Here is a 20602-nt window from a genome sequence, read left to right as displayed (position 1 = left end):
GTTGACTGGGCTAGTCTAACTGGATACATGTCCATTTTCAGTAGAGATCCAGGGAGAAAAGCTCCAAGACATATACAAAACAATATGGGGAGATAAGCTCCAAGACAGATACAATATACAATATAAAAAGGTTGCAACAGTCCAAAGTTAAACAGCTGTTGGTAATATAAAGTACAGTACTCATCATAAGCATAACTCAAATAATAATAGGTAATTATACAAGAGATGTTACTATATACATATATATGAATTGTCATGTCATGGTCTTTGGCAAATTAAGGATAAGTCTATAAAGTGAGGAGTATTCATTAGCATAAGGAAAGTTAGTCAGGGTTAGTACAGGGGCATAGCCAGGGGGTATGGAGGAATAGTTTTAGCTTATGTTTAAATAGAGTTAATGAAGACAGAGATATGAGTTCAGTGGGTAAAAGATTCCAGTGCTTTCCAACAGCATTAGAGAAGAGGGAGTCTCCTGCCAAGTTGTTGGCTTTGCAAGTATTGATAAGTATTTTGTTTGAGGAGCATAAATTCTTAAGATTGTTGTAAGGGGTAATGATGCTAGTGAGTATTGGAGTGTTGGTGGGTTGGTAAAGGGTTTGATGAGCTATAGTAAGCTGGTGAAATTGAACTTAGTTTGGAAATTTAAGCCATCCGAGTTGCTTTAGATTAAGACAGTGATGTGTTTTAAAAGGAGAGGCAGTTGCAAATATAGCAATATTATTATAGGAGATTGCCAGTTTATTTAGGTTGTTCTTAGAAAGGTTAGTATAGATAGATGAAGCATAGAGTAGGGTGGAGATTAAGTGAGTTCTGGCTATAGTGGTCCTGGCTACTGGAGTAAGAAAGGGTTTGATTCTATAGAGGGACCCTAATTTTGTGTTGATTGTTTTTACTGTGCTGTTTATATGAGTATTGAAGTTAAGGTTGCTATCTATTGTAATTCCAAGAAGTTTGGTGGTAGGTTCTGGTGATATGAGAGTGCCATTATTAGATGTGAGAGAGAAATTTATTAGAGTGAACTTTCGGGTTGGGGTGAACAGTAAAAGTTTAGTTTTTGGGGGGTTTAGGAGGAGGCAGGGGTTTAAAAACATTCTCTTTTGGGATTAAGAAACCTCCAACTTCATTATTCTATTTCAGGTTTGTGTAGTACATAATCTATCAGAAAAAGATCAGATGTTGCTTGTAGACACCATCTCTATCAAAACAGTATTTTGCCAACTTACGGTTCATTGGAATGGCTGCAGGGGGGAGGCTCCATTCGACCATGATTTTGTGAGCGGGGAAGGGCGGCAACCTCAAAGAATGTCCTGGCTGATCTATATCACTCAACTGGTACAGATTTTTGCTTCTTATTTTTGGTTTGTTCCTCATAAGATTTGTGGTTTTCTGCCAAATCATTTAGGAATTAAGTCACTAAATAATGACAGACACTGAGTTTCAGACTTCATAACCTTCAGAAAAATGCATGCTAAAGCAAGGCCTGTTATTCTATCAACTCTCTCAGTTTATACAAGAGCAATTTTTAGTACTGTTTATATGTTCCCCCAATATATTTGGCCTTGTCCACATTTATTGCATTAACAGGTTGAGAGGTACATGCAAATAAATTGCTTTATAGAATTAGGCATAGCCAAACCTCTCAACTGTCCCCGAATTTGGCTCAAAATGTTGCTCTTCCCCTAATAATCCCTCCACAAAATGGCAATTTTGGAAGAAAACGTGGAGGGTTTACAATTAATAAATAACTGTAATAATCAAAGTTATAGATTACTTTTATTTCAGAAATGCATGTGGATTATTTTATTTTGTCAGCTTTTCAAGTTAGCAGTACTAATATTAAAAAAGTGTCCCTTCTTTGACAGGTTCCCAGCTGTGTATTGTGTGGCTATTTTATATTTTTGCATCACATTTTTGGTCTGTTTTTCATAAAATTGTGTTTTTATGGCAAATTAGTGGCAAATCATTAAAGACTGGGGTTAGAAAATAATGGCAGACATTTGAGTTTCAGATTTCTTACCCTTCAGCAAATTCATACTAATGCAAGACCTACTATTCTATTATCTTTCTAAGTTTATAAGAGCAATATTTTAAAATTGTCTTTATTTTTGGGCTTTTGTCCCACTTCTATGTATGGCTTTGTCCAGATTTCTTGCTCTGAGGTTGAGAGGTATGATAACAATCTACATAAGGAGGGTATGAAATGCAAGGGCAGAGAAAACGTAGAGAAGGTAGTGAACAAAGTACAGGACTGGTTAAAACCACAGGGCCAAGTGCCTTGCCAGCTAGGGCTGATGAAGGAGGATGTATTTGTGGATTGATACAATACACTGAGTCCCAAGTACATTCTATTTATTTATATATATGAATCGTTGACTGGCGTAGAGCATTAATCTTAATGGGCCATTTCAGGCTCAGCAGGATGCATGCAATTTCCATCAGATTAAAAGTAATACATAGCAGCAGCATTATAATGTTATCAATACATTTTATACCAGCAGGAAGAATAAAAGAGTGGAGAAGAAGGAACAGGGCTAAAATTATTGGAGATCTGACTTCTTTCATGAGCAGGCTTGTAGATTCCAAGCTCAATGGTGGAAATGCAGAAGGAGTTAATTAAAGACTTGAACCATAAGGAGTTCACTTAACTGTTGTGAGACTGTACTAGAAAATACAGAATTCTGGCTGCAATGCTACCCAGGCAGGAGGAGCTCAGCAGTGACTAGGTTTTGGGTACCATTATCTAACCATGATCATGCCAGTGTGTGGTTTGGGTGGTGTAAGAACCCAATGACAAATAGATCATGCAGGACTTTAGGAGGGAGGATGATGATGAACTGGACAGAGGGACAAATATGAGTGAGGTGACTAGGGCAAAATAAGGCTATAGACAAGCTGTGGGAATGGCTCAGTGATGCAGTTCTCAGGCCTAAGAAGAAGCGTTTGAGTAAGAGGCAAAAAAAAAAAAAAAAAAAAGGGAGAGCCAGTGTGTACCAATCAGAAAGTTAATGTAAGAGATTGGGGTAACTGGCAGGGTATTCTAGAGGTGAAAAGGAGGGAGAGGGGCGATGCAAGGGGCACAATACAACAAGATGAGAAGAAGGCCAGCAGAGGAAGTTACAGTAGCAAAGACAAGGCTCCAGAACAGTACCAAAGGCTAGTTTGTGTATATGGACTGACTTGGCTAGGCTGAGCAAAGACGGTAAGAAGACCCAAGAAGGCCAAGAAAAAGCACAGGCTCTGAATTAATAATTTGTTTTAATCATTTCAAAAGGCAACAAGAAGTGGCTGACATGCTGAGATGAAGGCAGGACAGAGTGGATAGACAAGAGTATAGACTAAGGCCAAGGAGGAGGCTCATAAACCACTGGATTCCTGATGGGATGCTAAAGTGCATGGACCAAATGAGCTGCTTCCCTATGTCCTCAAGATCTGACCGGAGTGCTCACTAATTCCCTGAATGAGGAATTCAACAGATAACTGACCCCTGCAGAAGTCTCTGACACTAGTAGACAGAAATTATGGTACTCTTATACAAGGGGGCTGAGAATAGGGAAAATCCAGGGAAGTGTAGGTCTACTAGCCAAACTGAAATGGCAGAGAAAGTCATGGAGAGAATCCTAAATTAAAAGCTGATAGCTTTCCTAGAAGATAAAAATCACTAGGAAATTAGGCAATGTGGGCTCATAGACAGATTAAGCTATCTGGCAAATGTGATAGGTTTTAGAACTGTGTTACAATATAATCCAAATAGGATTCACAGGAAATAATATTCATCTTTACTGACCATGTTCTTCTCATAGCTGTCAGAGACTTCGCCAATATGTCAGACAAAGAACATCAAAAATAATTATTCTGCTAAAAAGTCACTTGATTAAAATGAACCAATAAAAATTAAATGAAAGTGTGGATACTATTTATGTCTTCTGTTTTATTTGATTCAGAATTTAACATTTCAGTAATGGATTCAAGTTTCTTTTTGGATTGCAGAACATCATAAGGCAGTTCCATTAGATGACGTATACCTAGATTTTAACAGGGCCTTTGACTTTGCCTAGCACAAGCAATTGTTGTAAAAACTACAGCCATTGAAGGTAGCATCAAAACTAAAGAATTGAATTGCTGCATGGTTACATGCTAGGCCACAGGTAGCTGTGCTGAGAAGGATGCTGGGAATAAGGAAAGTAACTCTCAGAGTACATCAGCACTGGTTCTGGGTTCATAGGTTCATAGGTGTTTACTAGGCTAACCACCACAAGGGTCTTTTTAAGCCTAGCCATGCATCCCAAATTTCTGATGAGTTCTGATACCCTTGATAAGTGTAAGCATGGGCCTGGGAGATGAACCATTTACAGGTTACCTGTTTCCATCAGAGACATAGATGCCAAACCAGGGATGAATTTCTGTTTTCCCATCCAATTGTCCAAGTTGCATTTGAATTATATTAGGGAGAAACTCTGCTTCACATTGATGGGGAGCCTGTTCCATAGACAGAGTAGTCTCTGTGATACATACCTATCTCTCCACCAGGTCCCATTTATATCACAGGCAAGGTTTAAGTCTTTAGAATGGGTAATTCTGGTACTGTTTGTTTTGTGGATATGGAGGAGGTCCATCAGAGTAGAGTTTGACAATGCCCTGTATGCCAGACATAGATCTCCCCTCAAAAGCCTGTAGGAGACAGAATACAGGGATATGGCGGTCTGCATAGGACATATTACTTATGCCTTGTATTCTTTTAGTGAGGAACCTCTGTGGACATTCCAGTTCATAGGTTCATAGGTAGGTACTAGGCTATTGGCCCTGGGGCCTATACAAGCCCAGCCAAAAAGGTACCCTGGCTTTTGACACCCAAGAAAATTATTTTCCTGTGCCACTGTCGAGCAGAGCCACAGAGGTGATCCCTGGGGTGAATTTCCTATTTTCCATCCAATCATCAAGATTTTTCTTGAAGAGTGCTAATGAGGAGCTTTGTTTGCTATAGATAGGTAGTTTATTCCAGAGTATGGGAAGTCTCTGGGACAGGAATCAATCCCTCCGGCATGTTCTGTTAATTATGGTGACAAGGTTTAGGTCCCTAGAGCATGTAGCTTGGAGGGATTGGGATTTCTTTAAGTGGAGCATGTCTAAAAGCTCTGGGTTTGACATAGCTTTGTATGTTAGGCAGAGATCACCTCTGAGTAGGCGATATGCGATGGAGTAAAGCTGGAGTCTTTTGAGACGGTCTGCGTAGGGCATCTGTTTGAGGCTGGTAATCCTCTTTGTGAGGTATTTCTGCGGCCTTTCCAGTTGTTGTAGATGTCTTGTGAGGTACATACCAAAAGGGGTGTTGTACTCTATAATGGGTCTAATGAGTGATGAGTAGAGGGGAACAATGACCTCATTTTTCTGGATGAGAAACCTTTTGTCATGAGGTGTGCCACGTAGAAGGATTTCCTGATTACTGTGGTGATGTGATTATCAAAGGAGAGACTACTGTCCACCTGTGTCCCAAGGTCTCTTATCACACTTTTGGTGTTAAATATACTATTTCCTATGTTGTAGTTCATGGGTACAGAGTTTTTATCAAAGGGGATGACAATGCACTTTTTGGCACTGAGCTTGAGGCCATGGCTTTAACACCAGGCATCTGTCTCAGTGAGGCCCTTTTGTAGGATGTCCACATCATTAGGAGTTTCTATTATGGCTCCTAGTTTGCAGTCATCTGCGAACTTCATTAGCCAAGGACCTTCTGTGTTGGCCTGTACTTCAGAGAAGTAGATACTGAACCCTGTGGTACTCCACTTGCCACTGGTCTGAAGTCGGATTTGGAGTCTGCTACTTTCACAGTGTGGGTTCTGTCAGTGAACCAGTTGGCAACCCATCTTGTGACATAGGGATTTATACCTAGTTTAGTGAGTTTATCTATAATTCCAGAATGGGGGATGGTGTTGAAAGCTTTGGCAAGATCTAGATAGGCTGTGTGAACCACTTTACCCTTGTCTACGGCTTTGGTGACTGCTTCAAAGATGTCTATCAGGTTTAGGAGACATGATCTACCTTTTACAAACCCGAACTGGGTGGGATCCAGAGTTTGGAGATTACCAATGTCTTTGTTTATAAGTTCCATGATGATACGTTCCATGGCCTTGCAGACCAGGCTCGTTAGGATAATGGGGCGGTAGATCCTGGGGTCCGTGGTGGCTCCCCCCTTGTGGAGTGGGATAACCGTCGCTGTGCGCCATTCAGCAGGCACAAAGCCTGAGGTGAGGCTATGATTGAACATGGTACTTAGGTGGGGTGCCAGTTCGTTCTGTAGTTCATGTAGAATGCAGCCTGGGATGTTGTCTGGTCCCATGGATGCTGTGTTCTTGGCTTTGGAGAGTGTATTTTTTACCTGTGCAGCCGTGATTACAGGAACTTTGCATTCTTCCAGTACAGAGATGGACTCTTTAGGGGGTGAGAGGGGGGTAAAGTTAGCACTGAACCAATCTGCCAGGATGTTAGCAATATCAGTTGTTTGTGTATATTTAGTGCCATTGTGCTGTAACTCAGAGCAGATCTGAGTGTTGCCATTGAGATTCTTGACATAGCTATAGAATGCTTTGTGGTTGTCTTTAGAATCAGTGGTGATTTTGTTTTCGTAGCTAGTTTTGGAGGATTTTATCAGGGATCGCAGCTTCTTACTGAGGCTGACCAGGGAGCTCCTCCACCCATAGGATTTTACTCTCTTTTGCAACAGTTTCTTCCTTCTGTTGTACAGTTTGTTTATGGCAGGGGACCACCAGATTGGCTTCCTTTTTTTGGAGGATAGTGTCTTAGTTCTGTTTGGAATAGCACGATCCATGCACTCATGTAAGTGCTTATAAAGTGCAATTGTGTAGGATTCAGTAGTCATAACTGTATTGTCCATCTGCATGGGTGTCATGAAGTTCACCACTTCTGCCTTAAGAAGCATGAAGTTGGCTTTGGAGACATTTTTTTACCATGGTTTCCTTAATGGGGGGTGGGGGCAGGATGTGGGTATCTAGGGTAATTAGCTTATGGTTGGATCGGACCAATGAGGCATTGACTTCAGGTGTGAAACACCAGTCACTCGTGTTGGTTATGACTAGATCTAGGATATTGTTGCCCCTGGTGGAGGTGTGGATAAGCTGATCCAGGGCATTGGAGTTTATGAATTCCAGAAAGCATTGAGTGAAGGAGTTGGTACATGAGTAGTTTTCCCAGTTAATGGTGGGGTAGTTGAAATCGCCCATTATTAGGGTGTTTGGTTGAACCCTAATATTTTCCAGCACATCAAGAAAAGAGGAGTGGGAATCCTGGGGCATGGTGGGTGATCTGTAGCAAGCTACAATTTGGATTGCAGTTTTGCCCAGAGTTAGTTTCACTTGGATAACCTCGGCTGCATTATGCTGAGCAACTAGCCTGGAGGTGTGGATATCCTTAATGAATATGGACACACCTCCGCCTTTGGTGTTCTAGTCCAGGTTACATGGCCAAAAGGTGTGGTATGAGTTATAGCCTGGTAGTGCAGGGGTGCTCTCTGGAGCCTTGAACCAGGTCTCAGTCACTGCACAGACATCGATGTTCTCCATTTTAAGGAGTGCCTCGAGTGAGTGCATTTTGAGATTTAGACTTCTAGCATTGAGTAGCATCACCCTCAGTTTTTGCTTGTCTGTTCCTGTTATGGTGGTGAATTTGTCATTTGAACCTTGCCTAAAAAAGGCACTATAGGGGTGGCAAGAACCTTAGCCAGTATCTGGAATCCCAGGGGTGACAGGTGCAAGCCATCTCTGGCAAAGCATCGTGGTCTGTCGACCATGTCATCCCAGGCAGATAGATATTGGATCCCTTTAGAATGGCACCAGAAGCTTAGCCAATTGTTGAAGTCAATCATTTTGTCCTTGTACTGCGGCATCATTCTGGGCGATGGCAGAATGCTACTCAGGGCTAGGGTCATACCTGCCTGGGCTACAAGATCAGAGAGCTCTTCCATGTCTCTTTTCATGTAGTTCAGGGAGGTACATCTCAGATTGTTCACACCAACATGGACAATGACAGAGTCATATTTGTACTTGTTGTGGAGTGACCTGAGTGCGTGGGTTATGTGGCGGATCCTGGCACCCGACAGGCAGCTGACAGTAACCTTCTCCTTGTTTAGCCTGGTGAGTGGGATATCAGTGTGCCTGACTATAGCATCACCTATGACTAGTGTGTTGGGTACGTTGTTTTGCCAATGATCAGCCTTTTTATGACAAGTTATCTAAGAAAGGATATTGAATGGAGGCCCGAGTGAGCTGAAAAGGAACAACTGAGATTTAATTCAGCCACATACCGTGTAATACAGCCACAACAACCCTGGTATGAAATATCAGCTGGGGGGAGGGAACCACTAACCACAGAAGTAAATGATCTGTGAGTGACAATCACACCTGAATGGGACTATCAAAGTACAGTGAGAGGGCAGTGGCAGCAGATAACAGAATGTTGGTGTGTATCTTTGTGGATGTTGGTGTAATATAGATGTTCTACCCAGCATGGTAAGGCCACAACTTGACTATTGTGTGCAGTACCAAAGGCCATTAAAGGAGAATGATCACAAGATGACTGCAGGGGATGGATGGGGAAGGGTAAGAACAGAAGCTATAACAGTTAAAGCATGTCTCACTTGTGGCCTGATAACACAAGGGTATATGGCATGTGTACACATGTGAGGAAGATGTTAAAATGTGTCCTAAAAATAGAGGATGACAAAGAGGATAGGAGGTAGGTAGAAAAATTAATGACTCAAAGTGCAGACTAGATTGATTTCATTGTCACCTTCTGCTGTAAAGAAATGTAAAACATTGTCCAGCCTTCATTAGTAATGTGCCATTCGAGATCACTAGAACTAATTGCATAAGAAAATGTGGTTACATCATGCTAAACAGATGTCATGCTTAGAGATTTATTCAGAGTTCTGGATCGCAGTGTCATTGTCAGTTTGAAATAGAGGGCACATGAAACTGACAATGTTTTCTGGGCAAGCCTCTAACTTGATAGATACAGCTGACAACAAACCAAGTGATTGAGTTATGCCTGCAACATACGTGGTGACATTTACTTTTACCGTAAGCAATCTTTTCTTTACCCAAGTGTTGCAGGAATTAAGACTTAGTAAAAGTAATGTCTTTCAGCTTTTCCCAGTTATGGGGTGCCACAGCGGAATTCCAGTCCACTAATGATTGGCAGTGGATTTTTACAGTGCCAAGTTGCCAACCGGATGCCCAACTTTCAAAGAAGGGACACCCATTCACGCTCACACCTACCTGCATGTCTTTAACATCACTTGACCGCAGGGAGGACATGCAGACTCCACACAGAAGGTGCTCCAGATAATAATTTAACCTCTTGCTGTGAGGCGTCATCACTAACCTCTGCGCCACCACTGTATCGTGCAGGAATTAAGACTTAGAATTAAGACTTAGAATAATTAGTTTTGGCCATTAATGCAGAAGGGTTTGCCTCTGCAGACATTTTGTATGTGTGTGTTTGTTTCAGTTAATATTTTGATATTGTTGACTGTATTTTTTCAGTTATACAAAGTGTCATTATGATGGATTCAATGGTAAAACATATTCCATATACATAGGATCATTGTGAATGTTACTTAAACTTATGTACCAACAGTTTATCAATTATATTTTGAAGATGTGATGCTATGAAGTGCATGAAGGACAGAAACATGCTTTTGCTTTGCTGGGTGAAGTCAGAGTATGTTCATGTTGAAATATTCTATCATATTATGTGTGTGTGTGTGTGTGTGTGTGTGTGTGTGTGTGTGTGTGTGTGTGTGTGTGTGTGTTTGTGTGTGTGTGTGTGTGTGTGTGTGCGTGTGTGTGTGTGTGTGTGTGTGTGTGTGTGTGTGTGTGTGTGTGTGTGTGTGTGTGTGAATTTGTATGCGTGCATGTGCATGCGTGTGTGTGTGTACTTATGTATACATTGCCAAGTGGAGCATGACTAATCCTAAAAAAAGTCGCTCTTTTAACTTCTTTGACAAATGCCTTGAAGCCCAAATAAACATTGTTTAGTGCTGTGTGTTCTCAGTACTTTTATATTTTTAAGGCTTAGGTACCACAAAGAATAATTTCAAGGAAAAGAAGTTTAAGAAGTTTTATGTTTACACTGATATATCATTGTTGAATGAAGTTGAAACTGGACAAAAATCGATGAGGGACCTTCAATACCTCTCCAACATGGTTCATAGGTTCATAGGAGAGTACTAGACTAATGGCCCTGGAGCCTTTACAAGCCTAGCCCAAAAGATTCTCTGGAAACATGCTACCCAAAATTATTTCCCAGTACCTCTGTTCAGCAGGGCCATTGAAATGATCCCCAGGGTGTATTTTCTATTTCCCATCCACTCATCAAGATTTCTCTTGAAGAGGGCTAGTGAGGCGCTCTGCTTGATGTGTAAGGGAAGTCTATTCCAGAGTATGGGTAGTCTTTGGGTTAGAAATCTGGCCCTCCAACAAGTTCTGTCGATTGTGGTAATGAGGTTGAGGTCTCTGGTGCGTGTGGTATGGAGGGATTGGGATTTCTTTAGATGTAGCATATCTAACAGTGCTGGGTCTGACATGTCTTTGTAGGTCAAGCAGAGATCGCCTCTAATTAGGCGATATGATACCGAGTAAAGCTGAATTTTTTTTTAGTCTTTCTGCATAGGGCAAGTGTTTAAGGCCTAGGATCCTCTTAGTCAGGTATTTTTGTGGTCTTTTTAGTTGTTGCATATGTTTAGTGAGGTACATGCCAAATGGGGCATTGTACTCAATAATTGGTCTAATGAGGGAAGAGTAGAGAAACAATGACCGCTTTCTTCTTGGAGGCAAAACCCTTTGTAATGAGATGTGCCACATAAAGGATTTTCTAACCACAGTGGCAATGTGATTATCAAAGGATATGCTGCTATCTATCTACGTGTGTTCCCAGATCTCTTATGACACCTTCGGTTTTCAGTGGATTACCATTGATGTAGTAGTTCATGGGTACTATGTTCTTCCCAAAGGGAATGACGATGCATTTTTTAGCATTGTGCTTAAGGCCATGGATCTGACAGCAGTCATTGGTCTCCGTGAGGCCTTTCTGTAGAATTTCAACCTCATTTGGGCAGCTAATAATTGCTCTCAGTTTGCAGTCGTCTGCGAACTTGGTCAGCCAGAGTCCCTTGGTTTTGGCCTGGACTTCAAAAAAGTAGATACCAAACAGGAGAGGGCCCGAGACCAAACCCCGTGGGACTCCACTCGTGACGGGCGGTATTCTAACTTGGAGTCCACTACTTTCACTGTGTGAGTTCTATCTGTGAGCCAGTTTGCAACCCACCTTGTGACATAGGGGTTAATGCCTAGTTAAGTGAGTTTATCTATGATTCCTGAGTGAGGAATTGTATCAAAGGCCTTAGCCAGCTCAAGGTAGGCTGTGTGAGCTACCTTGCCTTCATCCACATCTCCAGTGACAGACTTGAAGAAGTCTGCCAGGTTGAGCAGACAAGATCTACCTTTAACAAATCCCAACTGCATGGGGTCTAGAGTCTGGCGATTCCCTATGTCCTTATTTATTAGGTCCATGATGATGCGCTCCATATCCTTACATACCAGACTTGTCTGACTAATAGGGCAGTAGTTACCATGATCCACAGTCGTGCCCCCTTTGTGGAGTGGGATGACTGTAGCAGTGTGCCATTCGGCAAGGGCAAAGCCTGAAATGAGGCTGTGATTGAATAGGGCACTCAGGTATGGTGCCAGTTCATTTTGCAATTCATGTAGAACACAGCCGGGCATGTTTTCAGGTCCCATGGAAGCTGTATTCATGGCCTTGGACAGTGCGATATTAACGTGTGCAGCTGCAATATTGGGTACTTGACATTCCTCAGGTATTGTGATTGACCCTTTACGGGGTGAAAGGGGGGTAAACTTGGCAGCCAGTATATTGGCAATGTCTGTTGGCTCATTATAAGAGTTACCATTGTATAGTGGTTCTGAGCAGATCTGAGCATTGCCTTGCAGATTTTTTGACATAACTATAGAAGGCCTTGTGGTTGTCTTTAGTATCTGTTGCAATTTTGTTTTCGTAGCTAGCTTTAGAGGATTTGATGAGGAATCTCAGCTTTTTGTTAAGGCTGACAAGGGAGTCTTTCCACTCTTGGGACTTCGCCTTGTTCTGCAACAGTTTCTTCCTTCTATTGTAGAGATTGATTATGGCAGGGGACCACCAGAATGGCTTCCTTTTTTTGGAGGAGAGCGTCTTGGTTCTATTGGGAATGGCCCATTCCATGCAATTGTGTACGTGTTCAATATACTTGTCATCTGACAGTTGCTTTCCAAAAGGCATCTTTTAAATTGGCATGTAGTTTGGTATTGCATTTTGCTTTAACATGAAGCATTTTTGTAAGAGCTATGGTTTGTGTGCTCAGAAAGGTTAGATATCTAGAGGTAGCAGGAAGTCATGTAATCTCTTTTGTTAGGTATGACTGATTATGTAGGATTACAAATGAAGTGGTGTGCTCAAAGGAATGTACTCTAATGTGTCACAAAACAAACAAGCTGCAAAGATAAAGTCCCACAAGTTCCCACAGACAGGGGGCAGGTAGAAGTGTACTGAAAAGCCGTGAGGGACATTGCTATGTACTTTATTGTACATAATTGCTGAAGAATGTTTTCTAATCTGTGTATAGATAGAGAAACGAAACAGGTGGTGAGCTGAAATTACAAAAAAAATGAAAGCGTAACACATACATAGGAGATAAAAACACAAACTCTTTTTATAATTAAACCATTATTACAACTTGCAGGTTGTAGTAGCTGATGAATTATAATGTTTTGATTTACCAATCTGAGTAAAGGCTACAGCAGTTATCCAACTTAATTTAAGGAGCAGACTACATTAATGTTCCTGAGAAACTGGATGCATAGAAATCTTGGACAATGCAGTCTACTATCCTACTTATATTAAACGATTTTCGTAAGCATTCAGTCAATACCTTTTATGGTTTAAAGTGGTACATATTAATGTTTTTTGACTGTTTGAATTTGTGTTGTTTTAATTTTGAAAGCAACTGTTGCCGATTCCTTTCTACATATACATTTTTCCTGTCCTGTTGAGGGAGAGAGCTTCATGGTCGAGTACATGTATTTAAATGCGGTTTATTGATATTTATTAACAGGGGCAGTCTTGCCTGTCCACCATGCTGGAAGCTAATATAACTAACTTAGAAATAAAAATAAAAATGAGATAAGAGAGAAAAAGTACCGAACCAACAAGGCTGTGCTAAAACCAAGTTTAATAACACACAGAAAATATAAAGTAAGCACTTTTGCAATTACCACATCACTTCCTCAGACTGTTTGGTAAAAAGACACTTGAGATTTTAAACAAAATCTAACCAATCAGTTATTAGAAGCAATTCAAGTCAATCAGCCTTAAAAGTATACCAACAAATAATGATATGCCGTGTGTACATCATTAAAATGTATGTGCTGAAACATTAAAACCGCATAAATGCCATGTAAGTAACTGTTTCAGTGTTTAAGTGGACATGAATTCAGGAAAGGTTTGAGACTGGAGACAGCATTTAAAGCTGGTGGTTTATCTGCTTTCAAACATAGAATCCATTCCTGCTCTATTGCTTCTGTGCTATTAACTATATCTCCACCCCTTAACTCTTCATCTAAAGTCTGGAGAACTAGAAACTTGAAAGAATGTTCAAGTCCCAAATTGCATACAGTGTTGTGCTAATGCATTTGTACTTTTCTTATTTCTGATGTCTCTGTAGTGTTCACAAATTCTGTCTTTTAAGAATGGGTTGGTTTATCCTATGTAAAAAGCATGGCAAATCTGACAGCTACGGAAATAAACAATATTTGACGTTTTACAATATGCGTAGAAATTGAGCTCTATTTTAAAATTTGCGTGAGGATGTAAGTATGTTGAACATATTAGAATGTGTTTGCAAGATGAACAAGACCTGCAGGCAAAAGTGTCTAGTCTACTTGACCGAATTACTTTCCTGTTATACTGCAATCTATAACAAAGATGTTGTTTCAAAGATTTATTATTCTTAAACTTAAAATGTAGTACTGTGTCTATGACTCCTTTGAGTTCTTGTGTTGTGTGTAGTATATTCCAATTATTTTTTATAATCTCACAATATTGATTGCTGTCACTAGAATATGGTAAGGAGACTCTAAAACTATTCCTGGTAGGAGGCGGTGACTCTGATGTAACAGGTGTTACCTTATCTGTGAAGTATGGTCTATACCTAACTTCTCTTTCTTGCCATGCATTGGTGATACATGAGTTAATCTCTGACTCACCATAGCCCCTCTAAAAATTCACGTTTAAGAGATATAATAGCTATTTGTAAATGATCACCGTCATTATGCAGTCTCATTATTCTATAGACTTGACCCTTTAACATGTTATGAGTGACATGTCTCGGGTGCATAATGTTTTTCTGTAGGTAATTTTTTTTCTGGTAGGTTTCCTGTAAACACTGGTATACAAAGTACTCAGGTCTGACTTCCTCACATATCCAAAACCTCAATTTCTACAGTAGAGTGTTTATATGAGAATCTAAAAAACGTAGTTGTACTATGCATGTAAGCTACAAATTCTTCTAACAATTCTGCCGAGCCTCGCCATAAAACAAACATGTCATCTACAAAACTTACATACAAAGCCAGATGAATAAGAAAAGGGTTAGTTGTAACAAACACGTGTTTTCCCATTGTACTAATGCAAGGTTGGCATAGCTGTTGGCACAAGCTGTGCCCATAGCCATGCCAACCTTTTGTGTGAAAAATTCATTTTCAAAGGGAAAAACATTATTGTCAAGGACTATCTCTAGTAATGTACAGATCAAATTAACTTTATCATTAGTAAAACATTGCTTATTAGTCAGAAAAGCCCTGATTTCTTCCACTCCACAATCATTAAGAATCACTGTAAATAGTGATTCGATGTCTAATGTGACAAAAATATAATCACTAGGTAGATGCGAGTCTTTCTCATACAATATAGAAAGAAATGTTTTGGTGTTCTTTAATACTGTATCACATTCATCAATCAAAGGATGTAAATTCTTCTCAATGAATATAGATAAAGGCTCGGTACTCCAGCCCTTACCTGCCACTATGGGCCTCATTGGTGGACAATCTAGCTTCTTGTGGATTTTAGGCAGCCCATAGATAGTGGGAATGAGAGGGCAATCAACGTTAAAATAATTAAACAAACTTTCAGAAATTGATCCAGTCATAAGTAAATCAAAAATCAAAAATGAAACTTTTACCATAAGCCATACAGCTACATGAGTAAGTTGTAACATCAAAAAGCATTTTTCTCATATGTGAAACATATAAATCTCTATCCAGAACAGCTATACTGCCACCTTTATCAGGTCTAAATTCAAGAGAGTACATATTTTTTAACTCAAGTAAAGTGTTAAAGTCATCAGATGACATGATACAGAAGGCTGGTTTACTGTTATTAAGGAAAGCTTCCCTAAATTCTTCCTCACAAATGCAAATAAAAGCATCCACCATGGTGGAGTAAAAGTACTAGGTTTTCTAAAAGTAGTTGCATCAGTTGTTGAATTGCCTGTAAACATAGCTTTCAACATTAGAGACCTCCCAAGGAGTCCCAGATCTTTTAATAACTCAACTGGTTCAGTTGTAATGGCTGGAATGAAGGAAAGTCCTTTATTTAATAATGATAACTGTGGAGGTGTGAGTTCTTTAGAAGAAATATTATAAACCAAACCTGCAGTTAGTGCCTCCGACATTTTACCGACTGTTGTACTGTGTCTCTACGTTACAAGCATTGCACTCTTCCCTCTCTCCATTGGCTACTGGATAGCTCTTTGTAGGGGAGAGATTTCATTAATTAAAAAAGAAGTAGAATTCGAGTGACATGCTGTAGAACTCATAGTAGGTGTATCTGATGAGGATCAAATAACTGAATGCCCAGTAACTTCATTTATTCTGCCTTCTGTTCTAAGGGAGTTAGTTGCTCTCGTATTTAAGAAAAGGTCACCTTCTTTCAGTTGTTGTGGCTGAATAGGGGTTACAAGAGTTTCTTCAGTGATGTTGATGACATTCGGCACTGCCATTGGTTCAATGGTGCCATCAGTCATAGGAGTATGATTTCTAGTTGGTCCTTCTCTAGGGATAGGGTTGGAATTAGCTGTTACATTGGTACGCTTTCCCATGCAAAAACTGCACCATTATGAAAGTCCAAAATGTCCCTAGTAAACTTTTTAGCTTTGGTCAAGTTTGCCACTGATAATAATGAGATCACCATGTTCTAGGATAACATCTATTCTGGTTTTACAATGGATATCAGTGACAAACTTGATATGCTGCATGAAAGCATATTAGCGTACAAAAAACATTCACAATCTACCAAAGCTACAAAGCTTACTAGGGACTATTTGGGAAGCTAATAACGTTGAAAGCTATGTTTACAGGCAATTCAACAACTGATGCAGCAACTTTTAGAAAACCTGGTACTTTTACTCCACCACCCCATCCCATGGTGAATTATTTTATTTGCATTTGTGAGGAACAATTTAGGGAAGCTTTCCTTAATAACAGTAAACCAGCTTTCTGTAACATGTCATCTGTTGACTTTAACGCTTTACTTGAGTTAAAAAATATGTAGTCTCTTCAATTTAGACCTGCTGATAAAGGTGGGAGTATAGTTGCTCTGGATAGAGATTTATATGTTTCACAGTTGAGAAAAATGCTTTTTGATGTTACAACTTACTCACGTATCTCTAAGGCTACTGTCACAGGTCTTATGGAACAAGTTTCATTTTTGATTTTTGATTTACTTATGAGTGGATTAATTTCAGAAAGTTTGTTTAATTATTTTAATGTCGATTGCCCTCTCTTTCCCACTATCTATGGGCTCCCTAAAATCCACAAGAGGCTAGATTGTCCACCGATGAGGCCCATAGTGGCAGGTAAGGGCTGGAGTACTGAGCCTTTATCTATATTCATTGAGAATAATTTACATCCTTTGATTGATGAATGTGATACAGCATTGAAGGACACCAAAACATTTCTTTCTAGATTGTATGAGAAAGTCTTGGATCTACCTGATGATTATATTTTTGTCACATTAGACATCAGATCACTATTTACAGTGATTCCTAATGACTGGGGAGTGGAAAACAGCAGGGCTTCTCTTACTAATAAGCAATGGTTTATTAATGATAAAGTTAATTTGATCTGTACATTTCCGGAGATAGTGCTTGACAATAACATTTTTCTCTTTGAAAATGAATTTTTCATACAAAAGGTTGGCGTGGCTATGGGCACAGCTTGTGGCAACAGCTATGCCAACCTTGCATTAGTACAATGGGAAAATACGTGTTTGTTACAACGAATCCTTTTCTTATTCATCTGTCTTTGTATGTACGTTTTTTAGATGACATGTTTATTTTATGGCGAGGCTTGTGAGAATTGTTGGAAGAATTTGTAGCTTACATGCATATTGCAACTACGTTTCTTAGATTCTCATATAAATACTCTACTGTAGAAATTGAGTTTTTGGATTTGAGAGTGAGGAAGTCAGACCTGAGTGCTTTGTATACAAGTGTTTACAGGAACCCTATCAGAAAAAATAATTACCTACACAAAAATAGTATGCACCCGAGACACGTCACCCATAACGTGTTAAAGGGTCAAGTCTATAGATTATTGAGACTGCATAATGATGATGATCAATTACAAATAGCTATTATGTCTCTTAAACTTGAATTTTTACAGAGGGGCTATGGTGAATCAGATATTGACTCATGTATCACCAATGCATGGCAAGAAAGAGAAGGCAGGTGTAGACCATACTTCACAGATAAGGTAACACCTGTTACATCAGAGTCACCGCCTCCTACCAGAAATAGTTTTAGAGTCTCCTTACCATACTCTGGAGACATCAATCAATACTGTGAGAGTATAAATAATAATTGGAATATACTACATACAATAGAAGAACTCAAAGGAGTCAGAGACACAGTACCACATTTTACATTTAAGAATAATAAATCTTTGAAACATCTTTGTTATAGATCGCAGTATAACACAAAGGTAATTTGGTCAAGTAGACTAGGCACTTTTGCCTACAGGTCTTATTCAGCTTGCAAACACATTCTAAGATGTTCAACATACTTTCTTCACGGAAATTTTAAAATAGAGCTCAATTTCTACGCATATTGTAAAACGTCAAATATTGTTTATTTCTGTAGCTGTCAGATTTGCCATGCTTTTTACATAGGATAAACCAACCGATTCTTAAAAGACAGAATTCGTGAACACTACAGAGACATCAGAAATAAGAAAAGTACAAATGCATTAGCACAACACTGTATGCAATTTGGGACTGAACATTCTTTCAAGTTTCTAGTTCTCCAGACTTTAGATGAAGGGTTAAGGGGTGGAGATATAGTTAATAGCACAGAAGGAACAGAGCAGGAATGGATTTTATGTTTGAAAGCAGATAAACCACCAGGTTTAAATGCTGCCTCCAGTCTCAAACTTTTCCTGAATTCATGTCCACTTAAACACTGAAACAGTTACTTACATGGCATTTTATGCAGTTTTAATGTTTCAGCACATACATTTTAATGATGTACACACTGCATATCATTATTTGTTGGTATACCTTTAAGGCTGATTGACTTGAATTGCTTCTAATAACTGATTGGTTAGATTTTGTTTAAAATCTCAAGTGTCTCTTTACCAAACAGTTGAGGAAGTGATGTGGTGATCATGAAGGCGCTTACTGTATATTTTCTGTGTGTTATTAAACTTGGTTTTAGCCCAGCCTTGTTAGTTTGGTACTTTATTTCTTATTTATTTATTTGTTTATTTTAGTACAGCACTATATTCCAGTCCTGTTTATTATTTTTAAAAAGTTAGAAAAAGTTCAGACTGGAATCTTTTAACATGCATAAGCTCAATGGACAAATAATATAATTAAACTCATAACTATACTTTATTTGTTGACATACCTGCACTATCACCATGTTTTACATTCTATATTAATTCTTATATTGAGTACGTCACTATTAGGTAGATGCCATTAATATGTAGAATAAGGATAAATTTACTGTCTTTAATTGCTTGGTGTGGCTAACTGGATCAGTAATATTTGGGTCTATATTAGAACATCGAAGTTTCAAAACTTTGAATGTTCTAATATCGACCCCTATTCAGCGAAAGGTGAAAATATTGAAGCAACAGAAAAACAAATTTTTTCCTAGGGAAATAATTTGGTTGTCCGTTTCTGTTACTTCTGTATTTTCAGTACTGTGGTAGAAAGTTACGGGTTGGGTTCAGGTAAGTGTGCGATTGAGTGCGGGTTAGGTTAGTTAGGGTTAGGGTGCGGGTTTGGTATGTGTGCGATTGTGTGAACATGAGGGTTAGGGTGGGTTAGGTGAGTTAGGGTTAGGGCGCGGATTAGGTATGTGTGCGATTGTGTGGATGTGAGGGTTTGGGCGGGTTAGGTGAGTTAGGGTTAGGGCGCGGGTTAGGTAAGTGTGCGATTGTGTGGATGTGAGTGTTAGGGCGGGGTAGGTCAGTTAGGGTTAGGGCAAGGGTGAGGTGAGTGTCCGATAGTGACAGACCTTAGGGTTAGGGTTTGGTTTAAGGTAAGTGGATAGTTATTGGTGTGTGTATAGTTTAGTGTAGGGTTAGGTGTAAGATTTTAGGTGTATGTGTGTGGATTGCTGTTTGTTTGGTGTGCTTGTGCTGTGTGTATGTGTTTTGGAACAGCTAATTTTTTCCCTAGGAAAAAATTTACTGTTCTGTATGTTCGATGTTTTCAGCTTTCGCTGAATAGGGGTCGATATTAGAACATTTGAAGTTTTGAAACTTTGATTTTCTAATATAGACCCTAATATTTAATGCTTGGGTGGTACAACTTCATATAATGTGAAATGTTAAGTATATGTTGCAAATTAGTGTGTGTGTGTGTGTGTGTGTGTGTGTGTGTGTGTGTGTGTGTGTGTGTGTGTGCCTGTGTTTGGGGGTGGGACAGAATCCTGTCTCTCAGAATTAACTTTCCAAATGCATCTTTTTTGTCCCAAATGTAAAAGAATAATGGCATTTGTGCTGTTTAAACTCATGCTGTATATAACTTGTTCATGTTTTGTTTAAGTAAAACATCTCAACACTTTTTTGCAAAGTATTATAAAGATGCCATTTATGCTTTATGAAAGGAGGATATCTAGCACATTCCTGCTATATTATTATGTATAATGCTTTTGATTGTTTGTATTACTTTTAGTTTTCATATGTGTCAGACTCTTTTCGTCACAACTGTTCCTTTTGGACTCCAAGTTATACCTAAAATAAATCCTCATTTGATCAATGCTTTACACATTAAACAGAGTCAATAAAACAAGGTAAAACAAATAACAAAAGTTACAAAATTGTATGCATATGTTTTTTGGTATTAGAAAGTACCCCACATAGTTACCAAGAAGTAACTGATTCCAGACCTTATCTAGCTATGAAATATTCTCCTTCCTCACTACAAATATTGCGGTTTCCTGAAACATCATGCATTTACATGTGCCAGACCTGGA

Source organism: Protopterus annectens, chromosome 5.part0 (assembly GCF_019279795.1).
Source record: "Protopterus annectens isolate FY-2018-M chromosome 5.part0, PAN1.0, whole genome shotgun sequence".
Taxonomy (NCBI): Eukaryota; Metazoa; Chordata; order Ceratodontiformes; family Protopteridae; genus Protopterus; species Protopterus annectens.
The sequence above is the reverse complement of the archived record's forward strand: the minus strand, read 5'-3'. Positions refer to the sequence as shown.